The following is a 16,440-nucleotide window of genomic DNA, read 5'->3' on the forward strand; positions in this document are numbered from 1 at the left end:
CAGGTTCACGGTGCTGCCCTCGCTCGGCAGCTCCAGCCTCCATGGCCACGTCCGCAGCTTGGGGTGGGGGAGGGGCAAGCCCGGAGCCTGGCCCCTAACACGGGGCTCTGTCCTTGGTAGGATCCCCCTGGTGTCCATGGGCAACCTGCCACTGACAAAAGTCCCTCAAACACTGGGGGACTAGAAAAGGAAAATAGAATCTCTGAAAGGCCGAATTCAGGAGCTCCTTTGAGATCCAGGGGTTGTCCCTGCCATGTGCTATGCGTCACGACAGTTCCCCGAATTTACTACCAACCAGCTATGCAGACTTCAACCAGCTGCTTAAATTCTTGAGCCTAAGGCATGTTTTTTCCCCAGATAAAAAACAAGAGTGTTGCAGGGCACCTGGGTGGCTCAGTCAGTTGGGTGCCTGCCTTCAGCTCAGGTCATGATCCCGGAGTCCTGGGATCGAGTCCCACATCGGGCTCCCTTCTCAGCCAGGAGCCTGCTTCTCCGTCCCTCTCCCACTCCTCCTGCTTATGCTCTCACTCTTGCTCTCTCTCTCAGTCAAATAAATAAATGAAATTAAAAAAAAAAAAAGAGATGAGAGCGTTGAACGGATGGTCTCTAAGTTCCTTCGGGCTGTCGGAGGCTCAGATTCCTTCACAGTACTCTCACTGACTCACTGAGCAGAGAAGGTTCAAACCGGGAAACCATCAGCGCCTGCCCAGGCGCTCAGACTCTGCCAGGGATAGAACGATGAGGCTCTAAGTTGAAGAAGACTGTCATGCAGGGGGACAAGGGACAGGGAATTTACAGAATAGGCAGTGAGTCGCTCTTCGGCGGAGGGTCAGGAAGTCTCCTGAGAAGCGACGGGCTGCAGGCACTGTCATGAGGGTGGGGAAGGTCCTGATGGACACCGGGGTGGACATGGCTGGGCAGGGAGAGGAAGCAGCGTAGGCAGGGCCCGGACACGTGAAGGAGCCTCATGCTGGCAAACTGATGAGTGATTCACTCAGGCCCAGAGGATGACAGGGCAGGTGAGGTGGAAATCGAGCCTGACATTTTAGCCAGAGTCCAGATCATAAAGGGCCTTGAGTGCCATATTCCAAGTTCAGCTTCAGCACCCGTTCTGCCAGAAACGAGCAGAGGACAGGAACCCCAGGCCCTATACGTGAGAGCACACTTCTGCGTGTAGTAGAAAACTCAGAGGGTAACTGAGCTAAGGCTTTATTTCAGCTCAGAAATTCATTTTTATAAGATAGGCAGCCATATACCCCCCTTGGGTACTGACTCAGGCCATCCATGAGCTTCCAGGGCCTCATCCCAACAGTCAATTCCTTTCGCTTCCAGGGAAACTGAGGGGCAGAGCAGTCCTGAGTCTGTGCCAGGAGTGAGCTGACCAATGGTTATGTGGCTGGGTTCCAGAACTCTGGAGAAAGTTCTAGAAGGAGCCGGAGTCCTTGGATGCTCACCATAGCCAAAGGCGACCAGGGGCTGAGATACCCGGGACAGTAGCCACAGGTGGTCCAGAGGATGGGACCAGGAGCCCAGAGCAGGAGGAAATGCCATGCAGCCTTGGTGAACTGCTCCCAGTGGACACACTAAGGCTTGGTGAGTTATGCACACCGTGGCAGGCTCTGCCACGTAGCAGGGTGACATCAATGAGTCAGCCTCAGTTCCCTCCTCTGTGAAATGGGGCCAACACTACCTTCCTTGCAGGGTTACACGAGGGTTAAATGAGACCATAGAAGTAGGGCAGAGATGCATGGTGCTGAGAAGGGGGGCCCCAGCAGGGGACCATGTTCCAGCCCCCTTTACATTGTAGCGGGGCCAGGAGACCGAGTTCCCGCCTCGGAATGAGGGTGGGAGCAAGGTCACATGTTGAAACCTGACCTGTAAAACACTCTCGCATGAACTCTGTCTTCTCTCTTTCATCTGCCAATCAGAGGCTGGTGGCCACAGGGGCCTCAGAAGCCAAGTCTTCAGGATGGCGGAACATCCCCATCGGCCTGGCTGCTGAGAAGTTCATGGGCCCGAGGTCCTGTCCTAACTCCCCCATCAGCTGACCTACATGGCAGCAGGTGTAAGCATCTCCTGCACTGTCACAGAAATTTCAGATCGACGTGTTCTGTGTGTTCTGTGAGGTAGCGTTACCCTAGTAATCCCACATTCAAGGAAATGCTGTGCCTGACTACAGAAAGTGTTCAATAACTGAATTCCTTTAACGGAGAGTCCCCAGGTGTCTAAGCACATGCCAGGCAGGAACTAATCATTAGAAGGATGTATGAGTCCGAGGTACTCCCGTCTTCCAGGAGCATACAGTTGGTGGGAAACCCGGATGAGTAATTGGCGGTGAGGGCGGAGTGTGGGCCGGGCTCCGGCAGGGGTGGGCTCAGGACGGCAGGCACCACGCATGGGGCACCTCGCCAGGTGCTGGAACATCAGCGAGCATCGTGTTTCACCTTCGCTCTGGCTTTCTTTGAGGAGCCCGCTCTGGCCTCTCAAGTGTAGGTCAGAAGCGACCCACGTGACCAGGAGAGAGGGTGGGGGAGACGGGATGGGTGAGAGAGTCTGGTGCAGGCAGCTGGGGGCTGATGGTGGTTGGAGCACAAACTATGAGTGGGGAGAAGTGGAGCTGGAGAGAAAAGCCGCCATCAGATTGAGAAGAACCTGCCTGGCTCAGGAAGGAGGGCGGGTGTAGCCGAAATAACGGCGTGACGCTGAAGAGATGGAGGTGGGGGAGAGACAGGGAAATATGTGCTCTTTATTTTTTAATTTTTTTAAAGATTTATGTATTTACTTGAGAGAGAGAGAGCAAGCATGGAGAGGGGCAGAGGGAGAAGCAGACTCCCCGCTGAATAGGGACCCCGATGTGGAGCTCCATCTCACAACACGGAGCCAAAACCAAGAGTCGGACACTCAACCAACTGAGCCACCCAGGCACCCCCGTATTGGCTCTGTCAACGCATTATCCCAGACAAAGTGTGGACCACAGTCCGCTGGGAGGCAGGGAGATCGGATGCTGGCTCCTGTCCTAATACACAGAAGATGCTGGTAGTGATAATAGCTCCGGCTTTTGACCACTCACTGGGCTAAAGACATTATGTCAGCAGTTCACGTGTATTACCCATTTTAACCTCTCAACAACCCGTGTCAGCACAAGGACCATCCCCAACTTAAAGGCGAGGAAACGAAAATGCTACCATGTTAAATAAATTGTCAAAGGTAACACAGGCCAGATCTTCAAGTCCAGAACCCACACCCAGGCATGCGAGCAATGATCACTGATCCATACGAGGGCTAAGAGCCATGACGGACTTGATGGCGCCTTGACAGGGAAGTCAGAACCACACACAGCCTCTCGGCCACTGAAGCTCGTCGGCGGTGGTAGCCCTGCTGTATTCGTTTCCTAGGGTTGTTGTAACAAACTATTACAAAACTGGGGACTTCAGACAACAAAGCTGTATTCTCTTGCAGTTCTGAAGACCAGAAGTCCAAAATCAAGGTGACATCAGGGTTGTTTTCTTCTGGACGCTCTGAAGGAGACCCTGCCCCATGCCACTCTCCTAGCTTTTAGGGCCTGCCAGAAAGCCTGGGTGCTCCTTGCCTTGTACTTAAATCCTTCCCATCTTTGCCTCCCTCTTCGCGTGGCCTTATCCCCGTCTCTTCTCGTCTAAGGACACTTGTCTTGGGATTTAGGGCCCACCTAATCCAGGATGATCTTATCTTGTGTTCCTTAATGATTCTGCCAAATAAGGTCCCATTCACAGGTCCAGGCAGACACATCTTTTGGGAGAACACCATTCCGCCCACCAAGGTTGAGAACAATACCCGCCAAGGTTGGGAATACAGCAGTAGAAAGATGTCACGGGTAAACTATCACAAGCTCCATTTTCATATGCTGGGATTGGAGGGTTTTGAGATTTCTGAATTGTGATATCTAAAAGGTGGTTAGAAAAATAAGTCTAAAGTTCTGTGTCCCCATCAATGCTGGGACTCAAAGATCTTCAGTAAGTGGACAGAGGAAATGCAGCAGGGAATACATATTGAGATAGAAAAGACAGGTAAGAGCTCATATAAGAGCCCCGGAAGAAATGGCCCACGGGCTTGAGACTGGCCTGAGGAGTCACAGAAAGGAAGAGAGGGGTGGAGGTAGGAGGGAGTGGGCATGGTGATAAAAGCCACGGGGCAGCCTGTGGGAGGTCCCCAGAAGTGGGTGTAGGGCTCAGCTTCGCAGGACTGTTTTAGCGCCCTAGTGAGCACGGCTTCAGGGAGGGGGTAAACTCCAGACGGCACAGACAACGCTTCCATCAAGTTTGATTGGAATGAAGGGAGAGATGGGGCTGTGTTCAGAGATGGATGCAAGACAGAAGGCCCTGGAGTGAAAGGGAACGATCCGGGGAGGGGAAGGATGGAAAGGCGAGTGATGGACAGGATAATCCATGGGGCAAGTGAAGAGTGGGGGAATCAGATCTGAGACAGCACAGCAAGAACAGGGCTTTTTTTTTTTTGCTATAGAGAGGAGGTTTTTCAAGGATGGGAATGACTGCAAGTAGTCTGTAGGTGTGAAGTCAGGAAGGAGAAGGAGATGGTACCCTGCACCACCTATTTTCTCTGTGAAGTGGAAGATAAGGTTATCTGCGGGGAAGGAGTGGGAAGTGGAGGGTGGGAAGTCTGAGAATCAAGAAGATTTTAAATAGCTACTATGGGAAACAAAGTTGACTTGGGAACAGAAGGATTTCTTGGCAGCATCAGGGTTGGAGACCATGAATGTTCTCTGGCAGCATTCTGCACAGTTGTGTGAATTTCCCCAGAGGTCCTAGTGAGGCTCAGAGATGGTTTCATCGGAGCAGAATTAGGGATATCTGGGAAAATCCAACAGAAAGATAGCAGGGCAAAGACTAAGAGATGTCTGCAGAGAAGGTTGAAGGGATGGGCCCTAAAACCCACCTTGAAGAAGGAAAGATGGAAGGAAGGAAGGGAGGGACGGATGGACGGAGGGAGGGAGGGAGGGAGGGAGGGAGGGAGGGAGGGAGGGAGGGAGGGAGGAGGAAGGACAGAATAGATCTGACAAGGGAGGTTAGGGCACTGGCATTTTTGAAGTACACAAGGATTAGGGGTAAGGGACAGAAATGAGCAGCCAGAACATAGGAGGCTATGAGCAAAGAATTGTATGTTTAAACTTAACAATCGGAGGGACAGGACAGAAGCTCCAGAAGATGGTGGTATCTAAGAGTGACAAGCTGAGGCCCCAAGGAACAAGGAAAGTGTCATCTTATGTTAGGTTCCTTAGAAGCAGAGCCTGAGGCAGGGATTCTCATGAAAGTGATTCATTCAGGGGATGCTCTTAGGGAAGAGGAGTGAGGGAAGCAGGATAAAGCTGAGGAAGAAAGCTAAGCAGGGATGTGGTCTTGACTGGAGGCTAGTTTCAGCCAAGGGAGCTCTGGGGCACAGACTGTACCAACAAATTGGCCCCAACTTGAGGCAGGGGACCAGCATTTCATACCCCAGTGCCAGTCAGCTGTTGGGCACTGGCACGAGGTGGCCCCATCTGGTCAAGGGCAATCTTGCAGAGAAAGGAGCAGCTGTGAGCAGTTGGTGGCCCACATGGACAGCACACACGAGTCTGCCACCTCAGCGTGAATACAAGTCTAGGAAAGGCACTAAAGGCATCCACCTCTCAACTCTACATGCAAGGGTTCGGGGAGAATCGGCAGCCGCCATGGAGGGAAGCAGCTGGGGAAGTTGTGTCCTCAGGGGTAACATTACCCAATTCGACACTTCAGGATATGAGATATTTGATGACAAGTCTGAAGGGGCAGGAGAGATTGTTTCCCACAGATCCAGAGGGCAAAGGGACAAAGTCTTGTAGGAGAGAAGGAGGGTAGAAGGTTGAGAAACAGAGTAGGTGATGCGTCTGAGAAAGGACAGGTAACCCAGAGGCTCTGAACTTAGATAAAGCACATACAGATAGAAGGGCCTATGGGGTCAGCTGGCGCAAGGTCTCTAGCCTGGTGGGAGAAGAGAACTGGGCCTCTGGGAACATACCAGCCCCATCTCAGTTTGGTCATGCTCTCCTCATGAGCAAGGCAGCAAGTCAATGAACTGGCTCGGGGACTGCAGTCCATGATTTCTCCTTCCTAAGACCCACTCGGGAGCCTAACACTCCCACCTGGCCCTGCACCCATTTTCCTGCCAGAAGACAGATCCTTTGGAGGGACGCATCAATGGTTTGGACCCCAGAAAGAACAGGAGCACTCCATCTCCAGCTGGCTGACTTTCCAGCCCATCGCTAAGGCTGAGCTCAGGCAGGGCCTGTCCTTCCCAGGTCAGTGTAGGCAGCTGAAAAATATATGTTCTAGTCTCAGCCATCAGATGAAGCAAGAAGTTGGCTTGAGGATCCGTCCCACGGTGCAGCCAACGACAAGAGTGCCATCGGGTCTGCCCATCCGGTGAGCTTTACATTCCTGGAGCCTAGCCAGGAACGTGGGGAGGAAGAGATTTGGGTCCACTGCAGGTGTCCGAAGGCTGTTATAATTTTTTTTTCTTTTTTTAGTGTGTGAACCTGTCTCTAGGATCTGTGAGTGAGCAACTTTCTAGACCGTTGTAAAGCTCCAGGTTTCCTAAGTGTTGAGCTAAAGGCCTGGCCGTGACCTTGGCATCAGAGCACTCGGGCGCTCCAGCATGTATCGTGCTATTTGAAACTCGCTAGGTGGCTTTGGACAAATTCCTTGTCCTCTGTAAATACCATTTGCCTCATCTACATGGTGGGGGATGCCACTGCCAACCTTCCCAGGCTTTGGCATTAAACCAGGGACAACAAGGGAGCCTTCCTAGCACAGGTGCTGGCAATGCACACGGTCAGGTGCTGTTCCTGCTCGGGGCCGTGACCCCTAGAGGACTGTCCCAAACACCTGGACATCTTTGTATCCCTAACCCGATGGCCAGAGGCAGTGTAGCCTGTGGTAGAAAAGGAGAATTCTGTTCTCCTTCCACAGGCATGACTGTGGACTTGGCATTCCCTGGACTTTTCAGTGCTGGGTCCGGGCGGGCCTGGTGTCCAAGCAGAACAGGTTCAGGGGACACCACTGCAATTAGCCAGAGCTCGCCTCATGAGCGGCCACCTGGGAAGGCGCAGGATCTTTCCTGGAAACTTCTTTCCCTTTAGAAGCAATCTTTGGGCCTAGAAAGGAACCATTAGAGAGAGGTCATGGAAATATAGAAATCCTCTTATTTGCGTATCTTGCCCTTTGGTTTATTTGAGGCCAGCAGATAACTGAGTAGATGCATGAATGGGAATCCCATACTAGACATCATGGTGCCAGAAGGGCTCTGCAGCTCCCCCAGCTCTGCACACTGTGGAGACGCAGGAAGAGAACCCCAGGAAGAGGACTGTCAGAATCGGGAGCAAGTAGGGAAAGGCTCTGGGTTCCCCTGGTCTGGAGCAGGTGTGGTGGCCCGTCGGCCCTGAACTACCACGGCACAGGCAGCTGCCTAACTCCCCGACAAGTGGACCCACCTCGACACCGACTTCTAGTTCTGAGGGCCCAGAGAGGGGTCGTGAACTCCTATGTATCTGAACCCCGAGGTGGCAGAAGAGCCAGGCTCTCAGACCCACGAGGCAGGTGAATCGGAGGCAACCGTTCTAGCACCGATTCGAGAGTGAGCTGGGGAGGACGTAGAAAACAGCAAAACCTCACGTTCTATCTCAGACTCGGCAAGAAAATCCATTTGCAGAGACCGTTGGAGGGGGCTCTCTTCTCTTTAGGCCAGTGATTTGGGCCGCTGAAGTCCCCAGATCCTCCCAGCCAGGGTCTTAGTTTGCGAGGACTTCCCTAACGAAGTGGCCCGGGCTGAGTGGCTTCAAAACCAGAAGATTGCTCACCGTTCTGAAGCCCGGAAGTCTGAGGTGAAGCCCTCCGTGGGGTTGGCTTCTCCCGAGGCCTTTCTCCGTGGCTTGTCCACAGCCGCCTTCCCGCGTCTTCCCTCGGCCTTTCCTCTGTGTGTCTCTATGTCCGGATCGCCTCTCTTGTAAGGACGCCTGTCTTAGTGGATTAGGGCCACCCGTATGATCTCATTTCACCCCAATTACCACCTTAAAGACCTAATACCGTCGCCTAATCAGTCACATCCTGAGGCTCCGAGGGTCAGGCCTTCAGCACATGCACGTTGGAGGGACACAACTCGGCCCGTAACAGCCTATAACTCGTTCAGTGAGCGAGCTGGCACGGTTGGGAGCAAACAGGAAGCCACTTCGTTCTTTCTCACCAATCCTCATTAAATGCTCTCCATGGACACCCCTACCACCCTCTCCCACTCTGCTCTTCCTCTCGCCCTCAGTAAATAAAACAATGGTGTCTATTTCAGTCTGAGACAAAAACTCTACCTTCTCCTCTGGGCGTTTCCAGAACTCACCATCTTTCTCACCCTGCCCCCAGGCTGTGGCTTTCCGAGTCAGGTCCACGTTCCTGTGTTTCCACCAAGCTCTCTGAGGGGCTTTATCACCACTCCTGCCAGGTTGCTAGGTGGTCGGTGGGGAGGGCACCCCACTTCTCTCTCCCATGAGCTGGGAGGGATACTCAGCAACCTGAAGCACTTCAAAGAAATCTCCCCTGCACATTCTTCCACCTCGTTTTTGGCCAAGGACCGAAAAACCCATTTTGCCATTTATTCCCTCGCCCCGGACCGTTGTTGGGCATATGCCTTTTGGTGTCAGCCTTTGGGGTCTCAGCAGAAAGTCTCAGTGTAATACCCTATGAGATTTGTTCCCACATAATTTTCAAAGTCAGCAGCTGTGTTAGGGAATCTTAGAGCTAGAAACCAAGGCCCTGGAAAAAGGGACTGGCCCAAGAGTGCCCGGGGGGTGAGTCCCAGAACCAGGCCCACAGCCCCAATGGCCCACGTCCCTGGGTTGCGGTCTTCCCAACACACCACCATTACATTGGACCAGAATCAACACGGTTTCAGACCCGTGTTTTCTAAATTAAATAGTGCACCATTAAAAATATATTGGAAATGTTTTGAAAATGCCTCCAACTCTGCGTGTTATAGAAACCTTTTGTCTCCATTTCCCTAGGAATGCTATTGTCTAGAAGGGTCTGATTGCAAAGGGAAGAGAGGGGAATAAATCATTATTGAGGTCAAGGAGAAGAGCTTGGCCTGACCACAAAAATGCATGCCTTCTGGTTTGTCCCCAGCATTGCAGGCCGCTCTTGGGTTGAGAATAGTGTGACTTCTCCCTCCCCCTTAGCTCTCTCTCCTCCCTCCCTCATTCTCCACACCTCCCCCAACAGGAGGATGTTTAAATTCTGGAAGTGGAGCTCCCATCTGCTCACGTCTTCTCCTATCACCATGGTTACTGGGCCCAGAGTGGTCTCTGTGGAGACAGAGGCAGAACAGTAACCAGGGGCAACTCCACAGCAAAAGGCTACAAAGTGAGCATCAGTTTTTAACCCCCAGTTCAACCGGCATGCCCATATTCGTGCAGTTTTGTTTTTTGAAGGGCCATGTCAGATTTTAAAGGCCTTTGATCCAGGACAAAAGATAAAATATCATATGTTTGGTAATTCCCTATATCTATATTAAACATTCACTCTTCAGGCACTGCTATGCCTGAATACAGGGGGGAGCTGTGTGGGCGGCGGGAGGGCATTGGCCGCCTCTCAGCCCTCCTCAGCACACACCCCACACATGGTCCAGGGTGCAGGTGGGGGCAGGGAGCAGGGAGTGGTGGGTGAGTTCCTAAATGTAAACCCAATGCAAAGGACAATGGGAAAACCTGGTGATGCTTGTAATTCCTGACCCTCCGGTGATCTGCTGGGGTCCCCCCAGAATAGCCTCAATGACTTTCAGGTTCTGTGCCCAGCTGTCTTTGTTTATTTCCAGCCAGGTGGGATTTTCTTCACTGAGCTCTGGGCTCGTGTGCCATAGGAAGAGAAAGAATGCAGACGCCTGAAGTGGTTTGGGAGGACTTTCCATCTGGTGGCAAAGAGAATGAGCTTTAGAATCAGAGGGTCTCCGCTTGCAGGCTGGGCTTTTGCTCTTTGGGGCTCGCATGGTCCTCTCTCTTTCTGGGAAACGCGTGGGGCTGCAGGGGGTTGGGTGAGAGCAGAGCATCTCAGTCTGGGTGCATGTGGCGCCACCTGCGAGTATGTCAAGGACACGTGTCCCAGCCCCGGCCCCAGACATTGGATCAGAATCCCTGAGAGTGGAGCTCAATGGAGTTTTCAAAACTTCCCAGAGGATATCAGCAGGCGGTCAGCTTAAAGCCAGTAGCTCAGAGGCGCTTCAAGGTGCCTTCTGGGAATGAGCTGTAACTGGATGAGGAAATGGCCTGGAAGTGCTGGCAAGGGAAAAGGCCCAGGGTGACTGCCCACAGGTGAGGCGTCCTGATTTGCCGGCAGCTCCACACCCAGGCACGGCCAGGGCCGAGCGAGCCCAGGGGCACAGCTCTGTAGCCGGCTTGCAGGGCCCTAAACCAGCTGTATGATCGTAAGCAGATCCTTTTCCATCAGTACTACAATTCCTTTGTATCTAAAATGAGGGAGGTGATATTTGAAAGTGTTAAAATGCAGACTCTGGAGCCTATGTAACTAAACAGCTGTGTGACCTTGATCGAGTTACTGAACCTCCCTGGGCTGCCATTTCCTTACCCGTCAAATGGAAAGAATAATAGTTTGCAGCTCAAAATATTGAGGGCTTCCCTGAGCTCATCCAGGTAAAATGCTGGGCAGTGCCTATCTTTAGTAAATTCACAGGAGATGTTGGAATTGCCAAATCAACACTGCAGCCTTGCGCATCAGAGACGATGGGCTAGGTGCTCCCCGAGGGCCAGGTGCTCCCCGAGGGCCAGGTGCTCCCCGAGGGCCGTTCTCGGTCACTGAGGCAGGGCCCTGAGGAACAGAGTGTGCCAGTGGCAGACAGTGAGGGAGTGGGAGTCACAGAGAGAGAGGAGAGGAGCCTTCACATGCGGGATAGTAAATGGAACGCACAGCCTTTTGGGAGCAGGGGCTGGAGCTAAAAGAGATATGGATTTACCATCAGACAAGAGAATAAGGAGAATTCACGAAGGCGGGCCCTTAAATACCAGGGCGCAGGGCTTGAGCTTTTCACGTACCCTAATGATCCCAAACATTTCTCACTGGCGGATTTCAACTTCAGACAAAATCTTATAAGGAATCTGATTGTATACAACCCATAAAAGTCGCGGTCCTTGAGTTGCAGCTCGAATTCTAGGATGGGATCTCGAGTCCCTGCTCTCCTTGGCCTCCTCGTACCATGGCTGGACCCTAGCTACCCTTCTGGTGCTCCAGGATGCTGTGGCACACGGTTAAGAGACACCCCTGGAAGGAACAGAGGTGCTGGGATACAGCGACCAACTTTGTGGTTTTAATCGCCCCCGCACTGTGCTATGTGCCGTGTGTGGCCACCAATCCTCGATACCCTCGAAAGACACAAGATCTTGAACTGTGGAGTCTTTGAACCTGAGTGATTCATATATTTTCAGGCTGATTTTCATCATGTGCCCTATCCCGTTGCAGAAGTTAAGAGGCTTACCTGAGTTTGCTAATGATTGAGGGCAAAGGAGTATTGTTCAAATACTGTTATAGTAGCACCGGGTAACACACAACCTCAACAATCTCATGGGCTTATGAAAACAAATAGTAATGTCCCATGCACAGGTGGACACACCCACTGAGACGTTGTTGGCGTCTGCCAGGTTTGGCTCAAGTCGGTTGGTATTGGCCGAGCTTTTCCCTGACCGTGGGCTGGGTTTAGACCTGCTCCACATGTCTGTAAATGCTGGGGCCAGCTCCTACCTGGGTGTTTTGCTTCCCATGGTGAAGTAGAGGGATAAAAGAAGACTGGTGTAGCCTGGCCATGACTCTTAAAGCTTCAAATCAAAACAGGCACCTGTCACTTCCACCCACAACCATTCACCAGTGCTCGCCATATGGCCAAGGTCAAGGTCAGCAGGACAGACAACATTCTGCCCACAGGGAAGCCTTGGCAAGAGAAGGAGGGAAAAGAAAAACGGTCAGCGAACAATCACTACCATAGGTGAGGTTGGTGGGAAAGCTGAGCAGGCACCAACCCAGAAGCTTATCAACTCTTGTCGTGCTCCAAGCCCATATTCTCTCTCCTCCAGCCGGCTTCCCTGGGCCACCCCGATTGAAAGGGACCTCTGCTTCTCTGACCATCCCTACCCTTGGCTTTCGTCCCTCTGTTAGCTGTCTTCTGAGTTAGATTGCAGGGGGTTCATACACCGGGTTTCCCTTGCTGCCCCGCACAGATGGGCACATCATTGCCCAGGCAATATATGCCGCTTGCTATACAGATGCAGGAAGGATCCAGGAAACTTCTCTGGGAGGGTGATGCAGGATGGTAAATAAGTTCAGGGGTCGTCCCACTCGCTTTGTCAACCACCGAGAGCTGCCTTGAAACCTGGCAATGCGATGAGAAGAACCAAGGCCTTGGAGTCAGAGACAATCAGGTTCAAATTATAGCTCTACCACCCAACTGTTCTGTGACCTTGGACAAGTTGCTTTGCCTCACGATGCCTTATCTGTAAAATGGGAATAATAGTAATTACTTTGCAGGATGATTGTTGTTTTTCAAACACACCACATATAGCCTTGACCCAAGGCCTTCGCACTTGCTGTCCTCTCTCCCTAAGCTGTTGTCCCTGTTTAGGCATGATTCACTTCCTCACTTCAGCCAGGTCTCTGCCAAAACGCCACCTCGTCAGAGACCTTCTTTCGTAAATCTCTGTGAAATAGCACACAGCCTGCTGGGACACACTATCTCCTTGCCCTGTCTGCTTTCCTGCTGTACTCACTAACACAATACTCCTTTGTTTGTTTGCTTGTTTCTGTGCTTAATTATTGTCTGTGTACCTTCCCGAACAGGAGGTAGACTCAGGAGAAAATTGGGCTGTTGTTGTTTTAACCATTTCAATAATCTCTGTTATTTCCATTGCCCATTATGATGCCTGGAAGCTGTTTATGAAACTTTTCTGGAATGAATGAACTAGAAGGATTGAATGAGATCATGTCTGTTCAGATCCTTACACGGCACACTATGCTCACTCAATTGATGGTAGCAATGCACTCTTCTAGTCTGTTCCAGCTCAGAGCCCAGCACCGGTCTTTCTGCTCTGGGTCCAGAGGATGCATCGAGCCAGAGGAGAGCGCTGAGCCTCTGGGACAGCAGCCTGCCGCAGACTTGGGCACAAACTTAGGAATTTTCAAGCACTTAGCTCTCTTCCTCCATCCTTAGCAAACAGAAGAGCCTTGATCTTGAGGGGGCCCAGAATATACTCCATCATCTTTATTTCCTCTGAGGGCCCTGGACACATCATCCTCCAGATTTGCCATGTGAATTACATGCATTCAGCTCGTTCCTAAATGCTTTCCTCTGTGTCAAGCAGAAAAATCAAGCCGGAAAACCGAACTCTCACTAAATATATGCGTGATTCCGTTTTGTTCAATTAGAAAAGCCACTATAGTAGAATGCATTGACGTGAATTGCAAGCCTGAAAGTATTTTATACCAAAAAGAAAAAAATCCCTTAGTGGTGATTCTGGACCCTGTAGTATGAAACTTACAAGCTCTGAGGAAGTAAGCTAATTCTGTAAAAATGAAGGAGGAAAGCATGGGCAATTCTGTAAATGAAACTTCAGTACAGCTTAAAATTTAAAAACCTGCTTCATGGATATTTTTCATATTTGGAGTACTTTGCCTAAAATCAAGAAAGTGAGCCTCAACGTTTCATGATTAAAAAGTCTATTGATTCAAGGTTAGCCCCGCTCCTGCATGCTCGGCAGTGGCCTGGATCCTGAAGAGACGCTGAACCAGAGTCCCTGCCTTCAAGGATGCGTCCTGCCGATAGCCCCCAGCCGCGTTCATATGTGAGGGCACCCAGTGCCTTGCCAGAGCCCAAGGGCGGGAGGAAGTATGGTGGGCCAGGGATGCGGGGAAGGGGGAGGAGGGAGGAGCAGGAGAACCTTCATGGAGGGCTCTGGGGCTGCACATCTTCGAGAAAGCAGGTGTTTAGCAAGCAAGCCGGAAGGGAGAGGTATGCTGGCGAAGGACCCAGCGTGCACAAAAGCACGTGGGGGCCGAGGGGAGCAGGGAAGCTTGGGTCCAGGGCTGACCTTCCCGTGAAGCATGGTAGCGGGGGAAAGATGCGGGCTTCCCTGTGAGACTGGTCTCTTTCTGTCTCTGTGGAGGAACGCACCAAATATTATCACATGTGATGTCGCAGGAAAAACATTTTTAACTTTATATTTTTTTCTCAAGAGTTTTGAGAGACTGTATTGTGTCGCTTCTGTTTCTAAAACTAACTTTGTCAGAGGACGTGCCGTTCAGCCCAGTGGAACTTGAATGAAAGAAAGTACACAGGCCTTCAGAGGCCCAGTGGAGCAGAATACCCCTCCAGCTTCTCCGGGGTGAGATGCGCACATACACACAGACACACTCAGATGCGCTTACAGACACACGTGCATATACACACATGCACACACACAGATATGCGTGAACACACAGATACACACAGAGACGCACATGCACACACAGACACACATGCACACACAGACACACATACAAACATGCACACACATGTACACATATACACACAGACACACATGAACACAGATACACACAGATGAACGTGCACACACAGACACATGAACACACAGACACACACAAACATGCACACACATGTACACGTATACGCACAGACACACATGAACACACAGATACACAGATGCACGTGCACACACAGACACACATGAACACACAGACACACATGTACACATATACACACAGACACACATGATCACACAGACACACACAGACACACATGCACAGACACACATACAAACATGCACACACACAGATATGCGTGAACACACAGATACACACACAGACGCACATGCACACACAGACACACATGCACACACAGAGACACACATACAAACATGCACACACATGTACACATACACACACAGACACACATGAACACACAGATACACACACAGACGCACATGCACAGACACACATGCACACACACAGACACACATGAACACACAGATATACACACACAGATGCACATATACACACAGACACCCACGCACATAACACACATGCACACAGACACACGCAGATATACACACATACACACATGCACACATATACGCACACACACAGATTCACACACCTTGCTTCCTCCTTAGTTCCATTTATGTACATGTTTCTCCATGTTTGCACTTGGAAGTCTGATCACGCCGTTCTCATTTTGAAATCCCTTGAGAGCTCTAGACCGTTCATTCAGGACAGAGTTGGTGCTACTAAACTGACCTGTGGGATCTGTCACCCCCAGGACCCCTCTACCTCTGCAGCCCCATCTCTGACCAGCCCCGTCTGGCACTTTCTGCTCCAGCATCAAGCAGGTTCTGGTTGTCTAGACACATGCTCCCATTTCTTACGTCTTCGTCTCTCCTGTCGTCTGCTCTTCCCCAAAGACCTCGCTCTCTCTCTTTTCCAGGTCCTACTCAACCTCGTTACTCACTCACTGTCCTGCCCCGAGTTCGGGGACCCTGGGCTCCGCACAGCGTCGCTCAGCCTTCATCCCTGCGGCCTTCTACTTATCACCCACGGCTGACTCTCCCTTTAGGCTTGCGGCCCGAGGCCCATGATATTGTTAAGGGCAGAAAAAATGTTTTAACTTCTTTGAAAATCAGAAGAAAAACGAGGGGTGCCTGGGTGGCTCAGTCGTTAAGCGTCTGCCTTCGGCTCAGGGCGTGATCCCGGAGTCCTGGGATCGAGCCCCACGTCAGTCTCCTCCGCTGGGAGCCTGCTTCTTCCTCTCCCACTCCCCCTGCTTGTGTTCCCTCTCTCACTGGCTGTCTCTCTCTCTCTGTCAAATAAATAAGTAAAATCTTAAAAAAAAAAAAAAAAGAAGAAGAAGAAAAACGAACGTAATGTGATGAACATGTCATAATGAACCCAGTCCATATTGTATTCATATTCATACCAATGCAGCCATAAACTATAATTAAAAAAAAAATAAGTCCCGCAGGGGAAGGCCCCACAAAAGCAAAAGTGCCAAAGGCCTTGGAAGTCCTAACATAGCCCCTCGTCTCCCCCGCCTCACCCCTGCCCCACCCCTCCCAAGGCTATGGGTCCTTGAGACGCTGTTGTCCAGGTGCAGGTGCGGTGAAGAAACTGGGCCACCTGGGCCAGGCGATGAACGGAAGACTGCTGTCACGGGTCTGGGACAGAATGGGGCCACTGAGTCCTAGGAAATCAGTCCGTGTGACCCTACAACTCTATTCTTAAGAGCTGAGGGAAGGGACCTGAGAACAATCTGAAATATTGGGGGGAATTGAACTACAACAGACCTGCAAGCCTAGTCGGTCACAGGGGCTGAGAATCAATGAAATGGTTCTATATTGTG

The 16,440-nt window shown here is 51.3% G+C and overlaps 1 long non-coding RNA gene across 2 annotated transcripts in view; it reads left to right on the forward strand.

Moving 5' to 3' along the window:
- LOC123001989 (uncharacterized) overlaps window positions 1–16,440 on the forward strand; it is a 520,842-nt gene that overhangs the window by 483,951 nt on the left and 20,451 nt on the right. The window lies entirely within an intron of this gene.

The sequence above is a fragment of the Ursus arctos genome, unplaced genomic scaffold (assembly GCF_023065955.2).
Source record: "Ursus arctos isolate Adak ecotype North America unplaced genomic scaffold, UrsArc2.0 scaffold_8, whole genome shotgun sequence".
Classification (NCBI taxonomy): domain Eukaryota; kingdom Metazoa; phylum Chordata; class Mammalia; order Carnivora; family Ursidae; genus Ursus; species Ursus arctos.